This window comes from Giraffa tippelskirchi, chromosome 2 (assembly GCF_054371585.1).
Source record: "Giraffa tippelskirchi isolate mGirTip1 chromosome 2, T2T-mGirTip1v1.2.pri, whole genome shotgun sequence".
Taxonomy (NCBI): Eukaryota; Metazoa; Chordata; class Mammalia; order Artiodactyla; family Giraffidae; genus Giraffa; species Giraffa tippelskirchi.
The window spans coordinates 50,944,428-50,960,801 of record NC_137276.1 but is presented as its reverse complement, the minus strand read 5'-3'; the positions used below and the strand labels follow the sequence as shown (position 1 = coordinate 50,960,801).

At 44.6% G+C, this 16,374-nt stretch overlaps 2 long non-coding RNA genes across 2 annotated transcripts in view; one reads left to right on the top strand and one right to left on the bottom strand.

Annotated features, from left to right (window-relative positions):
* Positions 1–16,374, top strand: part of LOC145539690 (uncharacterized) — a 39,811-nt gene that overhangs the window by 5,930 nt on the left and 17,507 nt on the right. Inside the window, exons 2-3 of the long non-coding RNA XR_014077908.1 lie at positions 9,169–9,296; positions 14,097–14,223. This is a non-coding gene — a long non-coding RNA (uncharacterized LOC145539690). The remainder of the gene's footprint in view (positions 1–9,168; positions 9,297–14,096; positions 14,224–16,374) is intronic.
* LOC145539691 (uncharacterized) lies at positions 6,362–10,077 on the bottom strand. Its single transcript, XR_014077909.1, has 2 exons — positions 9,685–10,077; positions 6,362–9,264 (listed from the first exon to the last, which is right to left on the bottom strand). It is a non-coding gene; the product is annotated as an uncharacterized LOC145539691 (long non-coding RNA).

The window sequence follows — 16,374 nt, the reverse complement described above, 5'->3', positions numbered from 1 at the left end:
AGAGGTAAGGACAATATTAAGGAGGCAAGGACAACTGCCACAATGGTGGCAGTCTGGAGCCTATCACCTCCTGGTCTTGCCTGGTAGAATGTGGAAACCTGGTATGAGGATTTTCTCTGGATCCTGTCTTATGTTGCTTAGCACTTGTGAAAATGGTGAGGATACCTTATGTATGTATTTTACAAAGCATTTTCCCCATCCACGTGATTTGCCAAAGAGTGAGCAAGAGGTTAGTGAGAGGCAGAGTATTCTTGTATGTACATATGTTGAAGAAGAAGAGAGAGATTTGAAGCAGCTCAGTGACTTTCTTTACATGAGATGGGTCTTCTGCTACTGGCCAAGGTCAAAGCCCACTCGTCTGGTAGGAGATACCTTCAGTGGGTGAAATGTCCTCTTGCCCCAGCCTCCCCAGCATTCTCAACTATTAGTGGCTTTTTTCCATGCCCCCTGGGCAACAGGGTCACCCTTGGGTTCTGACCTGGCTTTCCTGCTCTTTGCTGTAGGCCCAGCTAACTGGCTTTGCTTCTCTGTGGCTCAGTTTTTCCATGCTTACTGTGAAATTGGAGTCAGGAGTCAGGATCAAGCAAAGGAGTCATAGAAAGCAAAACCTCCCTGGGTGGTGCAGAGTGGGCTCTGGGAACTGCCCAGAGGCAGACAAAAAGGCCATTTCCAGCTGGCCCCACTGGTACCTCCCTTGCTGCTTTCCAGGTCACTGGTCCAAGGGAAGCCCAGATTGAGGGCTAGCTGCTGGTCAGATCCCCAGCCTCAGGGCAAGCTCTGAGCATCCAGTTGTGTGTGGAACCTGCAAACTGCCCACCTCAATCTTTAGCCAGTTGATGTATAAAAAGGAATTCTGTTTTGTTTAAATGTACCCCAATCCTATAAGTGTGTGTGTGTGTGCTTAATAAGATGGTTGATATTTTATAGCAAATGGCATTAATAGACTTTGTATTTATTGTTTCTGCCCAAGCACTTATCCTACTTCTTCTAGGTCTTAACTATTAGAGAAGTAGACTTGGCTAGTACTGGGATCAACATAAGTGAAGACCATTAGTAACACTGGCTACAGTCCCCTTCATATGACAGCTCATCTGAAGATCATGGGCCCAAATGCCAACACCATTCATGGCTAACCCCTCAATGTCAAATGCAAGTGCCTTTCTGGGACCCTGGCCCTGGAAGTCTAAAGAACAATACTGTCACACCCATGAGCAACTACATCATGCTTGTATTAGGAGAAAAGTGCTTCATGGATGAAGTGAGCTAGTGTGTCTTCCAAAGAGGCCAGACATGGGGTTAAGAATAGAATTTTCACCCCAAGAAGCAAGCTCTGTTTTGACCCTGGCACAGGTTTAGGAGGAGAAAACTGACAGTGTACAGAGAGAATAAAGCTCTGAAACTTGACTTGCCTCTCTAAACACAGCCCAGGAAATGCTGCCCCCTGTTGCCAGCATAAACACTTATGTGTAGCCTCAGCCCAAGGCCACCAGTAATAAAATATAAAATACACAGAGCCCGAGTCAACAGGCAGGGAGGGCCAGGGCATGTGGTAGGTTCCAGTCTGGCCTGGGAGGTTCTTTTGGGCATTGATTCCAACAGCCTCTGCCCTTTCCAGATCTTTCCCAAGTTTCCACAGAGAGATCTTCCCATGCCTGGGACAGGCAGCAGCAGGGTGTTTCAGAGCTCTGGGATAGAGAAATGGAGATTCAGCCAGGTGGCAAATGGCAGGGTCCTGGGCATTGCCCATATCACTAAGTGCTGCCAGGTAAATTAGCAGCCAGAAGCAGGCAAGCTCAGGGGTCTGTGGGCTCTGTGCTCAGAAGAGCCTACTGGAATCTCTCTGACTTTCTCAGGACAGAGGAGAAATGTGGAGATGGGTACTGAATGGGTACTCCTCATCTAGGGATGCTGGTCAAGCAACTTGGTAGCAGGGGTGACAATTCCCCATTTATTTCCATCTGTGGAAATGGTCCTACTGTTTGCAGAAAGAGTGGCTCTCCCATGGCTTCCTGGGTTAATGTTCCAATTATTTATTTCTGTATAATAAAATGTCCTTAAACTTAGAGAATTAAGACATTTTGCCATGATCTTTCATGGTTCTGAGGGTTGATTGAGTTCAGCAAGGTGATACTCTGTCATGTAGTCAGGTATCATCTGGGGGTAAAGTCTTCTGAAGTCTAACTTGGGCTGGATATCTAAGATGGCCAGTGCCTAGGCTGAGGTGGCTAGGGTCTTGGGGCTGGCTGGAAATCTCTCTCCACACATGGCCTTTTCATGTGGCTGTCTTGAGCTTCCTCATAGTAAGGGCAGTTCTAAGAGAGTTGGACTGCTTACATGAAGTCAGGCTTCCTCCAGATCAAGTGTTCCAAGGGACCAAGGTAGAAACTGCAAAGCTTTCTCATCACCTAGTGTGCGAAGTCACTCTATCATTTCTGTTACATTTCATTGGTTATATTGGGCCAGCCCAGATTCAATGCAGGAGTGGATTAGATGAGGATGTGGATATTGGGAGGCATAGTTCATTTAGCAGGCTACCTTTGGAGGCAGCTATCACAGATAGAAAGAGAGGAACTAAGATTGGGGAGGGTTAGAAACCTTTATTCCTTCTTACATTCACCATGGAGCCAAAGTGGCCAGTGGGAGTCTTCTGGTTCACCACATATGACTGACAGACAGGCAGGACTTCTGGAGCCCTGAGCCCATATTTCTAGGAGTATATCTGGGCAGACTCCCTGGTCCTGCGTCAGCCCATTATCCCTGTATTCTGAAATGCTCTTCAGATAAATCTTCCTTATTTCCATGTGTTCTGTTGTTCTGTTTCCAAAGCAACTTCTCAGTTTTGGTCCCTGACTCTTCACCATTTTTAGCCATTTTCTCTTCAATGACTTTCACTTTCTCTACCCTCTCATTGCTCCAATCTATGGAGCATAAAGTTATCAGGATAATTATAATGAGATGCTGCCCTTAGCCTCATATTCTCCTCTAGAGGAACCTGCAGTAGATATGAATGAACTACAACACCCAAATAAGAGGCTCTGGAAGGAGTAGAAAACAGATCAGCTCCATGTGAAGTCAAAAGTCATTTATCTCTATTTGATCCATGAACACTATAGAAGGCTTAGAGGGCTTTATTATGTTTTCTGACTATATATCTATATATGGTATGAAGAGGCTTTCCATGTGGCACTAGTGATAAAGAATCCACCTGCCAATGCAAAAGACAAAAGAGATGCAAGTTCAACACCTGGAGTAAGAAATGGCAGCCCACTCCAGTATTCTTGCCTGGGAAATCCCATGGACAGAGGAGCCTGGTGGACTGCAGTCCACAGTGTTGCAAAAGGTTGAACATGACTAAGTAACCTAGCCGGTTGTATAGAAAGTATTTCAGATCTCTTGTAAAGGCTGTGAAATCACAAGACAGTAGATGAAACACAAAAGATAGAGCTTGCAAGTGATGAATGTTAGCTCTCTGCTACGAGGAGTAAAGGCAAAACCAAATTAGTGCCATGAGCTGGCCTGGCAGGAATTGTCCACAGGGGTTTCTAGCCCTCCGGACAAAGGAAAAAGCAAGTCTTTAGAGATATGGAATTAGTGGCCTGACTCTATCCTGCTACCCTAGTAAGACTCTGCTGCTTATCATCTCTACTTGGGGAAGGATCTGATTTATGGGATGGGAAACATCTACTTTTCCTTGTTGTTAATCTTACGGGTAGGTCTGACATCCAGAATGTTGAAATAATTGCAAAGAGTAAGAAATCCCAGCCATTCCCTAAAGATATTGAAAGGCCCTATTCCCAAGATTTTTTTGAACCTACAACAGCAATGTTATGTTAACTTCGCCTGTGGAATTTATTTCTTTATTCTTTTTCATACCTATCTAAATCTCTCAGCTTCTCTTCCATCTCCCCATCCTTCACCTCATGCAGGCCTGAGGACTTCTTTGATTAAGGGGTCTCTAGTTTCTTTAGTTGGCATATATCCTCATTTGTTTGTCCTTCTCCCAGGTGGCACCAGTGGTAAAGAATCTGCCTGCCCATGCAAAAGACACAAGAGACGTGGGTTTGATCCCTGGGTCAGGAATATCCCCTGGAGTAGGAAATGGCAACCCACTCCAGTATCCTTGCCTGGAAAATTTCATGGACAGAGGAGTCTGGAGGGCTATAGTTGGTGGGGTCACAAAGAGTCGGACACAACTGAGCACATATGCACACATGAACTCATGTGTTTATGGCAAGCTCTGCCCTTTCTTTCAAACCTGGATCATAAATAGATGTGTAATTGCTTAGAAGGGGGACTTACAAGAAAATTCCAAGTAAAGATGATAGAGGAATGGGTTTTTGCCTTTAGATTTGAAATGATTTGGAAATATGAAGGAGAAATAAAATAGAAAAACGTGACATGTGATGAAAATAGAAATCCAGCACACCTTTGAGACACAATTGATGAAGAATCCTGCACAGTCCTCCAAAGACAAGGTGCATAGCCTGAGGAGTCAAACAAATGGCCCCTCCTTTAGAATGACAATAGCCAGGGACACTGGAGGGTTTTAGAGGGCAGCATGGCATGAGGAGGGGCTAGGAGTATGGGCTGAGTGAGAAAGCATGGTGGAAACACATGTACGTGCATATTTGCAAAAATGTGTGTATCAAGGTGGAGGCCAAAACAGGGAGGTGTCTACAAAAAGAAATGCACAATGTGAGAGTTGTGAGTTAGGTTTTATTTGGGGCAAAATGAGGACTATAGCCCTGGAGTCAGGCTCTCAGATAGCTCTGAGGAACTACTCCTAAAAGGTAAGGGGAGAGGTCAATATATGTGTGATCTTAGTGAAGCGGGGAACATGCAGTCAAGCACACATTTTGGCAGAAAGTCATTGCTAGTCACAAGAAAGTTGCTGCTAGTCACAAGGAGCAGATGTCTTCATTAACGATTTTAGTGCTTTTCTAGATATGAGAAGACATGAGAAATCGGGCTCATAATAATATTCTCCTGAAAATATCTAACTATCTGAAGGTCTGTTCTGCCGGTTTTTCCCAGAGCACAGAGTGCCTCATTCCTGATCTCTGCCCGTGTATTGAAGGCCAGTGACTGCTGTGGCTAGTGACTTCATCCTTGTAAAGGCAGATGGCAAGGGACAATTTTTCATCCACAGAGGGAGGGCAGCTGACTTTCAGTTACTGATCTTGGTCACCAGAAGAAAAGTATACATGAAATCATAGATAGAGATATAGATATGGGTATAAATGCATATCCATCTATATAGATAAAGACGCATCTCCGATTCAATAGACATGAACTCACGCAAACTCTGGGAGATGGTGAAGGAGAGAAAGGCCTGGAGTGCTGCAGTCCATGGGGTCACAAAGAGTCAGACACGACTTGGAGACTGAATGACAACAACAATAGACTTGGCAACTGGACGACAACAACAACAACAGATGCATAAATTGCATGCATACAACTGTGACATTAAGAGCTTTCTTCTAAGCCTGGAAGATCTCCTGACCTACTCCAATCATATCTTCAGGGAAGAATGTTAGTGAGAATATGTTTGTAGACAATAGGCCAAATCCAAGCTGTGTGCTTAACTGCTCTTCTTCAACAACTAGCTGGAACAAAAAGAAAGGACTCCCTTCAGAGATAAGCAGTGACCAGAAAGAAATCAACATGGTATCTATGAAAGAAGGAAAATATTAAGACAGAGGGCAAGTGAGAAATACACACCTGCAGCCCTATGCCATCCAAGCAAAGGAACTTAAACCAATTCCATGAAATCAAGGTAATGGGACTTGAAAAGGAGATGATACAGCAATGAAAGATTAAAAAATATGAATCTGTAGCAATAAGATTAAAAACTTTATAGAAAGGAAAGTTATATGCGTCATCTAAAAGGAGACTTGATCCTGTTAAATATATAGTCAGTGACAAGAACTAAATTGAGGGAATCAAGTAAAAGGAAATGAAAAAATAAAGAGCTAAAATGGATTAGAAGAAAGTGAGATTTGAAAGACAGAAAAATATTGCCTAATACCCAATTTATTTTCCTCAAGACAATAGGGAAAAAATATAATCGAAAAGTAAAAATATAATAAAAGAAACTTTCCTTAAATAAAGCAAGATTTAAATTTACCTGAAATTTCATGACCCAGAAAAATTGTTATAGAATAATTAAAAAAGAGAGACATTCCTATAGGAACACTGGAATTAGAATGCAAAGAAAAACCTCAATAGCCACCCAGGATGTAAAAAAAACAAAACTCAACTTCAAGAAGAGACATTTTCATAATAATGGCTAGCAGTTTTCACAACAGAATCATTCAAAATTAGAAAACAATATAGTAATCTTCAGAGAATAAAGCAATGCTTAAGAATTAAATCAAGTTAGGCTTTTATTTAAGAGTAAATAATAATGAGAATAATGAGCAGTATTTTTGAATTCCAGACCCTATTTGTGTGTTTACACATATGATCTCATCTAATTATCTCAAAAACCCCATGAGGTAGGTACCATTAAATCACACATTAAATATGAGTTTCCTGAGACCTAGGGAGATTAAATTAAATTCCCCAGTTCACACAGTTTGAAATAGCAGAACCAAGATTTGAACACAGGAGTCTGAAGTCAAATCCTGCTCTCCTAAAGTATTAATAGTATCCTGTTTTCAAACTTGCAAGAACTGGGATACAAACCCTTGAAAATCTACCAGAACAGGGGTCTCCAACCTCCTGGTCTAATGCCTGATGATATGAGGTGAAACTGATGTATTAATAATAAACTACACAGTAAATGTAATGTGCTTGAATCATCCTGAAACCAACTCCACCCCAAATCCGTGGAAAAATCTTCTTTCACAAAACTGATCCCTGGTGCCAAAAATGTTGGGGACTACTATACTAGAAGACCAGTGCCTGTGATGCAAGAACTGAATGGGAAAGGTGTTTTAAAAACAGAGCAATGGTGTGCATTGCTGCTGCTGCTGCTGCTAAGTCGCTTCAGTCGTGTCCGACTCTGTGCGACCCCATAGAAGGCAGCCCACCAGGCTCCACCGTCTCTGGGATTCTCCAGGCAAGAACAGTGGAGTGGGTTGCCATTTCCTTCTCCAAAGCATGAAAGTGAAAAGTGAAAGTGAAGTCGCTCAGTTGTGTTTTGACTCTTAGCGACCCCATGGACTGCAGCCTACCAGGCTCCTCCGTCCATGGGATTTTCCAGGCAAGAGTACTGGAGTGGGGTGCCATTGCCTTCTCCGGTGTGTGCATCGACTCCCCTTTAACATAGGTCAGAAACAGCATAGCTGTGGAAAGACAGTTTAGGAGGTTTGTGATTTGCAGTTCTAAGACAGGCCAATGAACCCCACCTCCTAGTATTCCTATGCTTGTGGGATCCCCTCCCCTCAAGTGTGGGCTGGACCTAGAAACTTGCTTGTAAAGATAGAAAATGGCAAATGTAATGCCAGTCACTTCCAAGATTAGTTTACAAAAAGATGGGTTTCTGTCCTGCTCACCTTAAAACTCTTCAAAATAATACTGCAGTATATACCCTTGAGCATTATTAAGTCTTTGGTGTAGTGGATTGTTTCTGCATAAATTCCCACAGGTGAAAATAATGAGTCAAAATATACACATGGGTCTGGCACAGGACGCTAAATTGTTCTTCAAAAGGGCCATATTTGTTTACACTTATACCGAGAGGGCAGGGAAAACCCATTTCATTACACACTGCACGTCCTTTAAGTATTCCTTCAGAGGAGAAAATCATTCTTCAGGAGGCTTTTATTTTTGCTTCATTGTTAGCTAATGAGGCTAAACCTTTCTCTGTGCAACTGAGTAATTGCTATTTCAGTCTTGGTGTAAGGATCCACGGCTCCCAGCCCTCTGCCCAGTTTATTTCCTCCGTTCAGTTTTCGAGCTCTCAAGTCTGAGCATCGTCCACCCCACCCTCAATTCAGTTTTCTGAGCGTCCTGGGAGACCCCTGATCTGTTGTCCTCCATTCAGTGAGACCTCCATGAGGGCAGGGAGAGCTTTGTTTGCTCTCCCTTTACCTGTAATGTCTGCACAGGGCCCTCGCTCTGTCTGTGCTTAGTGTTGGGGGAATGTGTCTCTTCATCCTGGTGGTATCAGATGAGACTTCAAGCTGCTATTTTCATTTTAGCCTCTTGGCCTCAGGCTCTGGTTCTAGAACTGTGGCTGCCTCTAGCTACGGAGGTCACCACAAACCTCTTCCATTTCGTAATAAAGTTGGTTTTTCTGAGCCTCAGGAATCTCTAATCCCTTCTCCAGAACCTGCCCATTCCCCACCCCCTCCACCCCCACTGTCCATGCTCATCACTGCTTAGTTAATCCACTTGGGAAGCCTGTCTGCCCGGAGAGTTTAGTAACTGAGATGATCACATTTATCAGTTAGTTAAAGGCTTCATTTACCTCTGCCCTGAGGCGTGCGCAGAGAGACGTTTTCTTGGGCAAACTTAATTATTGCATCAGAAGTAAAAACATGTTCTCATGTTAGTCTTGGGGAGAGAGCAAGAGTCACCACGGCTTCCTGTAATTTTCATTACCAGTAATGACATTTTCCACCATCCTGAATTCACCAGGTTATTTTTATTCTTTTTACATTCCTTGTCTAAATGGTGACAGGATGTATCAGGGGCAAGCTTGATATCAGTTTTTATAATTCAAGGAATTGTCATCAATTTTGAAAGGTCACCATATTTATGCCTTAGCCCTATGGCTACAGAGCCATGGCTAAGCCCTCTGACTGCTAGGAATCTCATTGATTGGTCAAGATTTCCAGATAAATGACTTCCCAGATTCTATGGTTTAGAAGCTCTCTAAATTAGGAGGCCTCTCCCCTAACCAACAACCCATCGCCCAAAGCTGCAAAGGAAAGCTGCTGTTTTCTATCAACCTGGACTGGACACTGGAGCCACCTGGGGAACTTTAAATCCTGATGCTTACATGCAGATCAATTAAATCAGACCTTGGTAGCTCAGTTGGCAATGAATCCGCCTGCAATGCACAAGACCCCGGTTCGATTCCTGGGTCAGGAAGATCCACTGGAGAAGGGATAGGCTACCCAGTCCAGTATTCTGGCCTGGAGACTTCCGTGGACTGTATAGTCCATGGGGTCACAAAGAGTCGGACACGACTGAGTGACTTTCACTTTCACTTTCCAGGGTTGTTGCCAGAAATCTGTATTGGTTAATAATGCTGAAGTGAAGCCAGAGTGGAGACTCATGGTTCTGTCTCTTCTGATTCATCAAATGCATCACCTAGAGGGACATTAAAGGAAAGAATTTTAAAGGTTTGTGGTCCCCCACCAACACACATACAACTGTCTGAACATTAGAAACATCTGAAAAGATTAAACAGTCTGACAAAGTCCAGCCCCACCTGCACAGGTTCTGGATGGTATGGTATAGATTCTGGCTACCTCCTGAGAGCCCCAGGTTCTCTGTCCAGGGCTGAGGGTTACCCTGTTGATCCTTTAGGAGCTTCTCTGGCCTCAGGCTTTCAGAGAAACTAAGGAAGATGCCAATATTTGCATATGCAGAAGCACTCCTCTTGCAAAAGGCTTCCAGGTGCCTTGAGGCCCATCTAGAAATACAGCAGCAGTTCATGCAACCTGACTTATTTCCACTAGGTCATTTATAAAATAAAGAGCAAATGCCTAGAGAGATCCAGTGACTCACCAGGACCAGGACTCAGTGGCAGCAGCACATCAGGAATCCTGGATTCTGCTGTCCACCAGCAGCTCTTCCAATACCAAGCCACCATCCATGTAGGTGCTGTGATGTCTCATTGCCTGGTGTGGCAGCCTGAGGCAAGACATCCAAGAGATATCCAGGTCCTAACCCTTAGAACCTATGAATGTTAATTGTTGTTCAGTCACTAAGTTGTGTCCTACTCTTTACGAATGTTAATTTATATGCAAAAACAAGTCTTTCCAGATGTAGCTATATTAAGGATCTTGAGATGGAGAGTTTTTCTTGGATAATCTGAGTGGGCCCTGATCGCAAATGCAACTGTTTATAAGAGGGCAGGGCAAGAAGAGATTTTTCACACACAGAGGAGAGGATGATGTGAAGACTGAGCAGAATGTTGGCCTTGAGAAGTTGCAGTGTTGCGGCCACAAACCAAGGAAGCTGGGAGCCCCCAGAAGCTGAAAGAGACAAGGAACACATATTCCCCTTGAGCCTCCAGGAGGAGCAAGGTCTGGGAACATCTTGATTTCAGATTTCTAGCTTCCAGAACTGTGAGAGAATAAACATCTATTGTTTCAAGCGACTGAGTTCATGGTAATTTGCTACAGTAGCCTTAGAAAACTAATGTACTGAGATAATGGAACTTTAGGATTATGAAATGGAATTTGGAATATGTGTCTATGTGACTAGTTCTAACACTTTTCCAAAGTACCAACTCAGGGAAGCAAAGTTAAATCCATGCAAGGGATTCAGAACTTCCCACAGTGTTTCTCCAATTTTAGTTCAGGCCCTCTAGTTGCTTGCTTGACCTTTTAGAGAGCATCACTCATAACCCAGAGTGCTAAGTATTGGCCCCCTCCGGGTCTACGTGTAAGGAAGATGTGTGAACCCAGAACACTCTTGGTGTCTGTAGTGATGCTCAAAGAATGAGAGTTGTTGCCCTTTTTTTCTTATTCAGTTCAGTTCAGTCGCTCAGTCGTGTGTGACTCTTTGTGACCCCATGACTGCAGCACGCCAGGCTTCCCTGTCCATCACCAACTCCCAGAGCTTGCTCAAACTCATGTCCATTGAGTCAGTGGTGTTATTTTTTTCTTATAGCTAAGTCCAAACTCAGTGACCCCCCTCCTACCCTGGCCAGGCACAACTAAGAGAGGGAGGACTTCATGGGGTCCTCTGCTGCCTGCTTCAACTCCCCTCACTATAGCTTATAACTTGCCAGTACCACCCTGTCCCGTGCCACCTCCAAAACCAGACACACATGTTGGATCCACCCATTAATTGGAATTTCATTGTTCAGAGCTCAGCTCAAACATCCTTTTCTGTGAAAGCTTCCCTGACCTCCCCAACTAGGTCACTGGGTAGGGCAGGATCCCAGCAGGAAACAGATGGTATATTTAAATTGAGTAATTTGATGAGGGTTCAGTGAGGGGACTGCCTACAAAGTGTGGGCCAGGGTTAGGGGAAGCCTTGAGGGATGGGTGGTCCTCTGAGCCAGCAGGGCTAAATTATGGGGGGAAATTCTATCTCTCTTGGCCCGAGGTTCTCAGATGCAGTTGGTGGGAGATGGCGGTGGAGGAAGACAGGAGCAGAGCCTTCTGTGGAGGATGCAGCCACCCAGGTGTGAAGCAGGCAAGGAGCCAGAGGAGCCAGAGCCCACCTCCCTCCTCCTTCCTCTGTCTTCCATCTCCCATGGTGATCCTGTTGGGTGAACCCAGCTGGAAGCCACAAGTCCTACAGGGAGGCAGATGTGCACACCCTACATTTGGGCCTCTGCACCTGTGTGACTATGTGATGACTGTCTGTCCTCAGCTTCATCACGCCCCACACTGGAGTGTGAGTTTCACGAGAAGGGAAATTTGCATGTCCTGCTCATTGTACAGAGCCTGAGGCATAGCTGGTGCTCATTACATGTCTGTTTATTGGCAAATGGGCATAGCAAACTGGTGGGAGTTGAACCATGCTGGGAAACATCATTAAGGAACCAGTAAGGGACTCATAGTCCCTACAGCCCTAACTCCCCTGAATGGGAGGCTACCCTTCTGTCCTCTCTCATCTCCTCACCTTAACTCAGGAGGTCCCAGGTGAGAGGTGCAAAGGACCACTCCTACCTTGTTTCCAACTCCTATTATCATGGCAAGCTCACCCCAACAACCCTGCCTGGTGAGAAGCCACTGACACAGCCTGTCATTTCCTAAATCTGTGGCTTCTCTTCTGAGAGGTTTTGGTTCTCCACTGACTCCTCCTCTGTTCCACTGCTCTGGCCTGAATGTTTAGGTCCCCCCCAAATCCATATGTTGAAGCCCAGCCTCCAATGGGATGGTGTTGAGAGGTGAGGACTTCTGAAGGTAATTAGATTTCCACGAGGTCATAGGATGGAGCCCCCATAATGGGCTTGAAGAGATCAAAGCTCACTCTCTCTCCAGCATGTGAAGATTCAGTAAGGCAGCTGTCTGTTAACCAGGAAGAGAGTTTTCACCACAACCCAACCGTGCTGGCATCCTGATCTTGAACGTCCATGCCTCCAGAATTAAGAAATAAATGTCTGTTGTTTAAGCAACAGCCCATGATATTTTGTTAAAGTAGTCCAAACTGACTGACAGACCCTTACGGTCCCTCCTCCAGGGACCCTCAGCTTCCCTGGGCCTGGCCCCTGGCATCAATCATAAAGTCCCCTTCCTGTTCGGAGTGCACCACCCTAGGATGGGTTGGTGTCCCTGCCTGCAAAGGACATTGAATGGTCTGAGAAATCTGGCTTCCCACAGAGCAAAAGTTAGCCCAGAAAGTGACAAGTCGGCAATTCAGAAGACAGGCTCTTTCATCCTCAGGGGCAGCTGCATGCCCTGGTCCTTGAAGCTGTCTCTTCATACGAAGGGGATAGTGGCTCACCAAGTGATGAAAGAGAAGCAACCTCAGCTCCATTCTGTGGGCCAGCTTTGAGCTGGGACAGGAGGGAGCAACCCTGAAGGGCTCATGCATAATCACCAAAAGAAAAAAGAAGAAGATGAAGTTGCTCAGTCATGTCTGACTGTTTGCAACCCCATGGATTGTAGCCTACCAGGCTCCTCTGTCCATGGGATTTTCCAGGCAAGAATACTAGAGTGAGTTGCCATTTCCTTCTCCAGGAGATCTTCCCGACCCAGGGATTGAACCCAGGTCTTCGGCATTGTAGGCAGATGCTTTACTATATGAGCCACCAGGGAAGTCCATATAATCACCAAAGGCCATGCTAACTGAGTGCTGGAATAGTAGGGGGCTGTGGGAGGGAGGGGCAACCTAGGGAAGGTAGGAGGCTTGAACTGGGACTCAGGGGAACCAAGCCACTTTCTCAGCTCAGAGAAGATTCTGGTGGAGGCCCTGAAGAGAAGCTGTGCCTGCTGAGACTAACAAAAAGGCACCGAATGAGGGTGGACTCAAGAAGATGGCGACCTGGAGGGCCCAGCTCCAGGTAGGCCCCTGCATTCTTCTGTTGTCTCCAGCCTGCTTGGGTCTGACTCACCATGAGTGACAGTGTCAAAGTCCAATACAGGTGTCCTTGACCATGGCTGCCCACTGAACTCACACAGGAAACTCAAGAAAAAGCTGCTGATCCTGGGACCCTTGCCCCAGAGATAAGCATTGACTTGGCTGGGGATTTGGCAGTGTTTTAAACCTTCTCAGTGATTTGAGTGTATAGCTGGGTAGAGAACCGCTAGCCTGAGACCTGTCTCAAAGGGGAAGTCAACTCTTCTTCACATGTCCTAGCCTACTAGGTGGAAGATACGATCCCAAAGTCCATTCTTCCCACTTTGGAAAACAAGATGCCATGTTATAGATTTTGTTTTTGTGTTTTTCAAGCAAATAGACTTCTGCAGAACCAAGAGCTTGTGGGCCCAAGGAGAAACAAAGGCTGAGTATTGGCTTTATTTTCTCCTCACGGAACATTAGCTTGTGTCATCAAGTGGAAATTCTGCCGGGTGGCTCAGCTGGGCTTGGGAGGGAAGCTTTGACTGCACCCATGAGAGCTTTAGAAACAAGTCGCTGTGAGATATTAAATGTCATCACTTTCAAACTGCCATGATTTTATATATATAACTTGGAATAATTTAAAGTCACTTGAGAGATCATCTGAAGATGTGCAGACAGAGTATTCTGCACAGATATGCACATTATAAACCACCGACTTAAGCAAGAAGGAAAGGAAGTTATGCTGTGTAACAAAACTCAATGGAGAAGAGTTGGTGACAGGGAGATTATGTATAACGTTAAACCAAAGAAATATAAAGTCCACACCTAAAATATCATCTCAACTGGGTAGACTACAAATAGGCCACAGTTTTCCAATATTTTCAGGTAGTAGAGGCTTTCAAGTGTTAGCTCAGAGTGTTACAAAATGAATTATTATTTTTTTCCATGTATTTTAGCATTTCCTAGATTATACAAGAGACATGTATTATTTCCATAATCAGAAAAGAAATTATAACCAGAAAGTCAATGGACTGGCAACTTGCTTTTCTCCATGGAGGTTGCATTTCTACATTTAGTAAAAAGGTAAGATGCTTGGTTACATTTGATTTTCAGGTAAATGACAAATTTTTAGTGTAAATATATGCCATATATTGCATGGGCCATATTTAAATTTTAAAAAATGTATTATTACTTATCTGAAATTGAATTTAACTAGGCATCCTTTTATCTGGCAGCTCTACCTGGAAGAGAAGGTGAGCAGGACAAGGCTAGGTGGGGGAAATTGCAAGCAAGCGTCCCTGAGAGCTCCCAGGGTCCCCAGGCTGTGCCTGCTTCTCAGGCAGAGGTGTTGGAGGCCACTGTCCACGCAACAGCCACACTCTCTCCCTCATCCTTAGGTCATTAGTCTTCTTATTTTCTAAAGTACAGCTGCCTCCTTGTATACATCTATTTCATGAAAACTGTGACAATAATGTTTATTTGTGATGTATGTCTAAATTCTCAATAGGCATCATAGCCTTGATCACAGGTATGGATTTGTGTCTCTGATGGGTCATTCAGCAAGTGTCAGGTTCTTAGCCCACCACCTCTAAGGTCGTCACTATTCTTAGCCCCATTTTGTGGGTGAGGAAACTGATGTTCGGAGAGAAGGGAAGAAGCTCACTCCAAGTCACTCAGCTGGAGGACCACAGAGCTCAGTACCCTACCTCAAGTCTGCACAGGGGAGCATTTCTTTGCATCACCCTACATCAGTTCTTCAATTTACAGCTTATTCTCTGAAGCAAACTTACAAGGCAACTACTGGGATGTGAAAGCTAAGGTCCCCCTATTTCCTCCACATCCCAGCACAGTTGGATCCCATTGGTCTCTTCTTATCTCTCTCCATCGTCCCTCTCCTTTACCCTTCCCCCTCCCCTTTTCTCCTCCTCCCTTCCTTCTCTCCCCCTTCTTCCATCCCTTTCCCTTTCTCTTCCCCCTACCTCCATCTTTCCCTCTTTCCACAGCCAGCTGCAGTGAAGGGATTTGGAATCTCCTAGGTTCACTAAATTCCTCCCACATGCTCTGAGACCTCAGGCAAGTCACCTGAGCTCCCTGTAGTTCGGTGTTCTCAGTGTAGAACAAAATGAAAAACCTCAGATTCATGAGCTTAGTGCTTAGTGGAAAAAAAAAAATCCCCACTGGATTTCTGGTATTCCTAGGAAGCCTTCAGGTGGGTTACAGTGAGTGGTTCTTCAAAAGCATCTTTCCCCCTACTACCCATGGCTTTCACTGCTGATTAATGATCCAAATTATGTCAAACAAAGCTATGCATTGTGTCTTTGAATTTCTGGCTTGATTTTTCCTACCCACCTTACTTTGCCAGATATAACCAAGGTCAAGATTCTTAAGTAAAACTCCTATCTACATCCAATTGTCCTTATTTCTTGGTGAGATCCTGAAACTGAGAAGTCTTGCTATGAAGAAATTGCATCTCCTTTTTTTTATCCTCTCAGTCCCTTCAAGGTCTTTCACCAAACCAGGTCCTGAAACTTTCTTGGAAATCCAGAAAATTAAGTGAAACAAGAGCACCGTAGAAATCTAAGAATATATTAAATGGTCTGGCACAAATTAATGAAAACCTCTTTGCTTGTAAAAGAAAAATAAAGATTCAGTTCATTCAAACAAGGAGAGCTCTGTGGAAGAAGCATACATTTTCCATTTGCCTTCAACACCTCCAAATGTCCTGAGCAGAGGGTGAGAAGCCCGCACACACATGCCGTCTACACGTGTGGGGTGAGAGAGAGGGATGCCCAGGGTGGGACTGAATCCTCCCAACAGTGGTGAGAGATAGGGAAGGAGGAAACAGGCACTGAGAGGTCCAAAGACTGATCCAGAATCGCTCAGCCAGTGAGTCGTGGTGCTAGACCTGACCCTAGGCACTGAGATTTACTCTGCATGACTCTGCCTCTAAAGTAGAATGAAGGATGGCTACTTCAAGGTAAGAATTGACTGTATTAACCTGCATTTGGCCAGGAACCCACCTTTTGTGCTTCCCTTCATTGCTCTGGATAAGTCCCTGAAGATTTCTCATCATCTTCATCCTTGGGCCCCTACTCTACTCTTATTTGCCTCTCTCAATACCTTTATATATCTTTTCCAGTTTCACTGTGAGGGAGAATGCAAATATCATAGATTCCAACCAAAATAAACTGTGTTTAAATGCCTCACAAGACCTTAGTGACTTGGAGCAAGTTG